We start from the raw sequence: 7,500 nt of genomic DNA, 5'->3' as shown, positions 1-7,500 counted from the left end.
GCTTCTGAGGAGCTAACGCTAGAGCTTGGGGGCAGAGAAATTTGAATTATCACTGAGGAATTGTTAGAGACTCAATGTGGACAAGTCTGAGAGGTTAAAACTCTGGTGGGGGAACTCAGTCATTAGGAGCCCCCACTTCTTTGAACTTCATATCCTGGAGTCTTACCAGGTTCCCTTGCACTTCTAGCATGGGGACAGGAAAGGAATTATCTCAGGACAGTTTTGAAATATCTCAGAACATTCTCTTTTTCATAAGTCTTTCTCTTAGGAGATACAAGTTAACCAGACCCTAGCCGGCCAGGGCATTATTGTAGCCTAACTAACTTTGGGAACAAAAGCCCCTTACTCCAGCCTACCACCTACCTCAGGGGAAAGAGAAAACTAAGAAATACTTGTGAAATTAACAGTCCAGAGGTGTAAATCACTAAAAGACAGAGATTTAATAGTAGGACTTTTGAATGCTTCCCCACCCCCTAATTATATTACTAAATGCTTATTTATAATAGTTCCTTTTCTTAAAGATTTATTTACTTATGTATACAAGAACTGAGGTACAGGTCAGAGGTGTGGGGAGTTAGAGGGTTCACCAGAGACAGAGTGGAGGGACAGAACAGGTAGACTGACTGAAATACACTGCTGAGGGAGCAGTAGGAAACACAGGAGAGGTCTACTGCACCATTTGGGTCAGTTCCCTGGCCAGGGATTGAACTCTTGCTATAGTGGCTGCTGACAGCTTCACAGTGCTGTGACTTAACCCCTTGTACCACCAGGGAGGCCCTATTGCAGTTACTTTTACCTAGCGCATTATTTCCATCAAGAAAAAATTGTAAGACATACTGAAAGGCAAAAAAAAAAAAAGGGAGGGGTTTGAAGAAACAGCAATCTTCAAAATCTGACTCAGTTATAGCAATAATACTGGAATAATCAGACCCGGAATTTAAAACAACTATGATTAATGTATAGTTATATTAGGTTTGGATCTCAATAGTGCTAACTTCCATTAGAGCAGAAAGGTTTTACTTATAACTCAAACCAAATGCATTTAACCAATATGAATTCACTGGGGTGAATCCACATTACAACAATCAAAGTATCCGATTCAATTGGCAGCAAAAGGGGTAAGGTTACAGACCTCTTGGCAAGCTCGGAGACTGGTGGACACAGAAGAAAGCAGGCAGGGCCGGCTGAGATTTCTTGGCGGCCATTCATCTTCAGCAAGGGAGGGTCACTCTTCAGAGCAAGATCGCCCTGTGTATTGCGAAGATCCAGAGAATTCTTGAGCACCATGGGTGTGGTGTTCATAGGCATCTCAAGTTGAGTTAAAGTCAGTGTCAATATTTCTAGCAAGACGACCTGTTAATTTTGATTTAAATGGGACCTCTTGACATAGCCAGGTTTTTTTTTTTTTTTGCTTGTTTATTGGAATCTTTGTAAACAAACGGTTGCCTTTTTGTTGATAACTTAAGTTCCTCCATCTCAATAGCCCCCACCTTTCAATCACTGATTATTACCATGTCAATACAGTTGAATATGCTTAGGGCTCTGATGGATAAAATAGGCAGCATGCAAGGACACATTGTAAGAAGATTCTAATAACAAGAGCCAAAAAGAAGGCCAGAGAAAACAAGATAATAGAAATGAAGTATAATTTTGATTGACTTACTAGTGGTGTGGCCATGAGTGAGGAGAGAATGTCTGAACTTGATGAGATATCAATAGAGACCTTCAAAACTGAATGCTGCTGTGGGAGTTTCATAGAGAACTGGGGAGAAAAGGTTAAATGTGACTCAGGTGAGCTCAAGCTCACTTCCTTCCTCTCTTCCCCCTGGCATGAGAAGTGCTAGGGCTAGGCTGCAGGATGGATTAGAGAGGTGTCTCTCCACCAGGGGAAGGGCCAATCAGTGCATCTCCAAGCAAGGTTCTCAGTTCAGCATGTGGTTGTAGCTGGTTTCAGTACAGCCTTCGGTCCCAGGCACACCATCATGGGAGATAAAAATGATAATCATGAGTCTCCCTGGTGGCACAGGAGTTCAAAAGTCTCAGTACTATCAAGCTATCACCAGCCACTGCAGCACAAATTCAATCCTCGACCAGGGAGCTGACCCACATGGCACAGCAGACCTCTCCCGACCCGCCCGCTGTTCCCCTCAGCAGTGTCTATCAGTAGATCTGCCTGTTCGGCTCCTCACCTGTCTCTGGTGAATCCTCTCACCCCCTGCACCTTCACCCTACACCCCTGTTCTTGTATCATAAATAAATAAAAATAAATTAAAAAAATTATAAACATGTCTATTCAAACATATTTATTTACTCCTCAAAGGCAATCTCAGCATGTCATAGGAGTTCTGGTTAACTCAGTAGGGTAACAGATGGGGCAGGGCAGCAACTGAGCTTAAATCATGGCTAAAATTTTATGAATTTCTATTAGTTTTCTACGAGCAAACCACAGGTGCTATTGGTGTACTTTGATGAGTAACACTCACATGCGTGGTTGTACGTGCACACATGGACATTCACATCCACCCACCCGTCAGTCCGTCCATCCGTCCGCCCAGCCATCCAGAGACATACATACCCTTTCTTTAGCTGATTCACCCTGAGACAGAGCCTGTACTTCATTTTATTTCCCATCCCTTGCCACAAAGCCCTCTCACATAGAATGCTTAGAAACACTCTTTTAAAGAGACTGTACTTGTTCACTGGGGTTCTAATTGACTTTCAACGTGGGATGCCTCAAAGGTACATCCCCGTGTTCTTTAGCAAAGCAAGATAAACCATGGCTCCTTCCAGGGTTCGGTGATGTTAGCAGTCAAACTAAGAAGAGCCCTTGGTATCACAGGTCTTACAGGGTGAAGTCCCAAAATTGCAGCTTTCCTTGGGGTCCCCTCTGCACTAGCTCTGCCACCCCTGCAGGGAGCATGGGCCTGGGCCCACGGTAGCGCCATCTTGAGGCAGTCCTGACTGGCCAACAGGGAGTAGCCCCCAGAATTGCCCCTTCTCCTGCCTACGGGGTTTTCTTCCTGAATAAGTTTTATTTGCTTGGATTCATTTCCCTCAGGATTCGTTTTTTTCTCAGGAAGCTTTTCAATATTTCACATAAACAGCCCCCTGTGTGACTAGCCCAGCCAGTCCACTATTTCAAATAAGAACAATATCCACTAATATCTATTGAGTATTTACTCTATCCCAGCTACAATGTTAAGCACTTCGTAATTTATTCAGTTCTTAGAATAACTGTATTAGTCCAGCTTCTTTTGACTGCAGATTAGAGAATCTCCAACTAAAACCAGCTTAAGTATAAAATGTTCTTTGTTGACCAAAGTAATAGAAAAGTCCTATATAAGCAAATGCCAAAATTAAATAGTGATGTGGCCTCTCTGGTGGATATTGGCTAGTCTGTCTTTTCATTTTTATGCTCTATGTTATGCATTTGTCCACAAGATTACTTTTATAATCAGAGAGATTATTTTAAGTGGGTTCTTATAGCTTTCCCCATGTTTCTTATAATCAACTGGGACGCTTGCTCTCTGGACGATGAGCAGCTCAAGGGCTTGCCTTTGCCCTTGTGCGTCTTTGTAGCCCCCTTCCTGGCCACTTCAATCTGTGCTCAAAGAAATATGGAAAGTGGATTGAAGTCACATGTCTCCTAAGGGGACTTTTTGCAGTTCCAATTCTTCTAGAAGGTAGATGATAATACGAAAATAGTTTACGCTTGATCCAATACACGATTTCTCAGGACAAGCCATGTAACCTCAAGTGGAGGTAATAATCCCAGGTTATTGGGAAGCTCAAATGAGTTAGAGCCCCAGGTGAGCCGTAAAACTCTATACACCTGGCAGTTGGTAATGACTTGGGTTTATAGAGCCTTCTCATTTCAAAGCCTCTTTCCAAGGTGAGTCATTCTATTTCTAAACTTTCAAAGAACTGTCATTATCTCTTAATGAAAAGAAACAGTGAAGGACAGAAAGGAGCTGGGAATATCCATTTAGGACACAGTCATTAATCCCCTGCCTGTGTACCTTTCACGGCCACATGTCCTATTGTCAGATTCTTTGGACATCTCATTCTGGTTAGCTCAAAGTGTCCCCCACCTCACTAAGTGAAGATGGATCTCAGGATCTTGCCTCTCAAACTGGTCTTCCTGAAGTCTCCTTCATTGCAGTAAACTTTTCATCCTCAACTCTTGTTTCCTCCTCATGCTCCATAATCAGGCCATGGCCATGACCTGCTTTACCTGTCATCTGTCTCTGGGATGTATTCTCTCCATCTTCACTGCCATGACCCTAGTCCAACTTACTATCACCTCGACCATCATCTTCCTATCCACTACCCTATCACCGTCACCATCGCTATTATCCCCACCTGTCTACCCACTGGGGAGTTTGCCTTCCTTCAACTTCACTTAGCAGCCAAACACAGCTCTGCTGATATCCCCCTCTGGCGGCTCCCTTCCCTTTGAGAGTAAAGAGCCTGATTAATGCAGCTCAGAAAGGCCCTTCATGGTGGACCTTTTTCCACTCTCAACTTGCACCCTGAGCCCTTCTCAACTCTCCTCCTCACATGAGCGTTCTTAAAGGTCCCCTCATCTGCCTGTCCATGTGCTATTCTCCAGGCAGGGAACTTCTCTGGTTAATCCTCAAAGAGCACATGAACACCGAAATCACTTCCTCTACATCCATCTCTCATTTCCCTGATGAGTTGAACATGCCTTTCACACTCTCAGAATTCTGTGTGTCTCCTTAGTACTTAAGCAGTCACAATTGTACATTATTTGTTTAATATTTGTCTTTGCTACTAGACTATGAGATCTATGAGAAAATGACTGTTCTAGGACAAATATAGCAGTGCTCCCAGCTGACAATGGGTACATAGGTGTTAAATGGATGAATCCATACAAGCATTCCAGGCCCTGTGCTGGGAGCGAGAGCTAGAGACTGATCAAGTAATGTCACACCTCACAGTTGGCATACTATTATAGGAGAGACACAGCAGGTAGATAATTTCAAGAGATCTGTGGAGATACTCCAAAGAACTGTTTGATGAGAGTAAAATACATAAGAAATGGAATGACAACAAAACTAGTATCATCAATGTGAAAAAAAGCTAACCTGTGTATATACGCACACGTGTACACACTCAATGTGGTTATACATATGTGCATGCAAACATATTCAGTCATACAAACTGACTTCATATCCCCATGCACCACCTCGGGACATAAATAGACATGCACACAAGCAAGTGTACTAGCCACACTCACAAACATTGCTGCCTATTCTTCTACACATGCACACACACACACACACTCACAAAGGCAGAGAAGATAGTGGTTTTCTTTTATTCTCAGGTGTTGGCAGTTCCCAGGTATCAAGGACCGACCAATGCATGAGCAAATCTTCAGGAAAGGATTACCTTGTAGCCAGACCAACTGTCTAGTCCTAGTGGCAGGCCCTGGCAAGGCCAGCTTGGAGCTCCAGATCCAGGCCTAGCAGGGCTTTCACCATCTCCCTTTGATTTACACCATGTCTTCTAGGCACTGGAGTGGGTACTGGGAACTCCAATGAGAAAGCAAGATGGTGGCTCTAGAGCCCCCAATCAGGCGGGGCTTATAGATAAGTAGATAGCCTATCTCAGTGTAGTGTAGTGTAATAGGGGTGCCTGCCAGGCCCTGGAGGTGCAGGGGTCTCTTTCAGAGGAGATGATTTTTAAGCTAATTGCAAAGGTCTGGTGATCCTAATGAGGCAGAAAGAAACAGCACGGAGGTCCCATATCTGCATTTTACAAACACCTAGCGATGCAGATTGGAAATAGAGGTGGGGGTGGCTTCCTTGATAAGAACATGTGTGTGTGTGTGTGTGTATGTGTGCGTGTGTGTCAGTTGGGAGGACAGTAGAGACTTGGAGCATCAAGGACAGCCAGCTTTCTACTCCACTCCCTGCTGGTGAGCCAGTGTTCTGGAGATCAGGAGATAAGTCAAGGGAAGGCCAGGGGCAGATGCCTTTACTCCCAAGAGACACCAGGGAAAGGACAGCCACCATGACCAGGTTTTCATTCTACTCTCTTCTCCCTCTTTTCATGTCTAGTCATTCACCAGGAGTAAGCAATGCTTCATCATTTCTTTTATCTCCTCTCCTCATCCACTACTTTAAATCACCTCTAACTTATCTTCCATGTTGATCTATCTTTTCTCCTCCATTTTCCATTCAGAAAACTCCTATTCACCCAACAGAGCCCAGGTTATAATCATCAGTTCTATTCTGTGGCATTCTCTGACTGGCTCAGGCAGACATACACACACACACACTATCTATTTGAAGAAAGCAACAACATTGGCTTTGGTGTCTGAAGACCTAGATACTAATCCAAATTATTTCATTTTTGTTCCCTCACTCAGAGAGCTTGGGTGAGTTATTGATCCCATCTCAAACTCTTCCTTTCCTCCTCTGTAAAGTACTTGACATTTCATGGACTGTTGTGAAATTTGATAAGGTGTATCTCAACTGCTATAGAATATAAACATACATCACAAAAGCTCAATTCATGAATTTCTTTTGCTCTGATCACACTGAGCCCTGACAATTCCCCATTCCATGTAAGACATCCTCTCAGGTGGTGGGGGAGACACCAGGCCTCTGCTCTTTCCCTCTGGGCCTACACCCAGGGATCTACACAGAGAGCTAATTGAACCCATGACTGTGTGGACACTTGTGACCCCAGGAGAAAAGGTGAAGACCTCTTTGTAGTGACCCATTTGGTAGAGTTTAAACAGATTGTTCTTGTTCAGTGTTCCCAGTTTGTCCAATCAAGCCAGCCAAGTTTGAAGCAGGAAAGATGTTTCTGTCTCTTTGTCCTATGCCCACTCCTGGTGGTTTCCCTGGAGCCGCCAATCATGAAGCTACATTCTGAACCTCCCTGTATGGTTCTCACCTGTGGGCTTTGGGCCTTCGTGACCCCGGATCTGAGCTCAGAGCTTCCTGCCCTCTGCTCACCCTCTCCCAGACTCACCTTTCCAGAAGCCCCACCCAAATGTCTAGTTGTTAACATCAAAGGACAAATGTGCTGCTATATTTCAAAGTCATCCGGCAGATTTGATTAATTTTGGAAATGAACAACACAAAGATTCATCACAAACTTTCAGGTATGAGCAGCAATAAACAAAACCAGAGCACGGAGCGCGATTTATTTATTAAAACAGTAAATTGAAGGGAAATGGGCTATTTATTTTGCAGGATGTCTTCTACAGAAATAATTGGCTCATTAATCACACTCTCACCGTGGTCACGTTTGGAAGGTCAGGCTCATCGGAGAATTGAAAAAGGGGCGGTGCTCACAGCCCTGGTGGCACAGGGGTGAGGGTGCGGGGAGGTGGTCTCTAAATGAGAGTTCCACGCCTACCCCCCTGTGCCCCCTGGCCACTTAGCCAGCCAAAGCTTCTCCCAGTAGAGACCATGAGTGGGCCCCTCCCATGGGAATAGTGGCGGGCAGGTAGAGCAGAGACAT

Source organism: Condylura cristata, unplaced genomic scaffold (genome assembly GCF_000260355.1).
Source record: "Condylura cristata isolate star-nosed mole 26May11 unplaced genomic scaffold, ConCri1.0 scaffold00015, whole genome shotgun sequence".
In the NCBI taxonomy this organism is placed as follows: domain Eukaryota; kingdom Metazoa; phylum Chordata; class Mammalia; order Eulipotyphla; family Talpidae; genus Condylura; species Condylura cristata.
Note: the sequence above shows the minus strand (reverse complement) of the source record.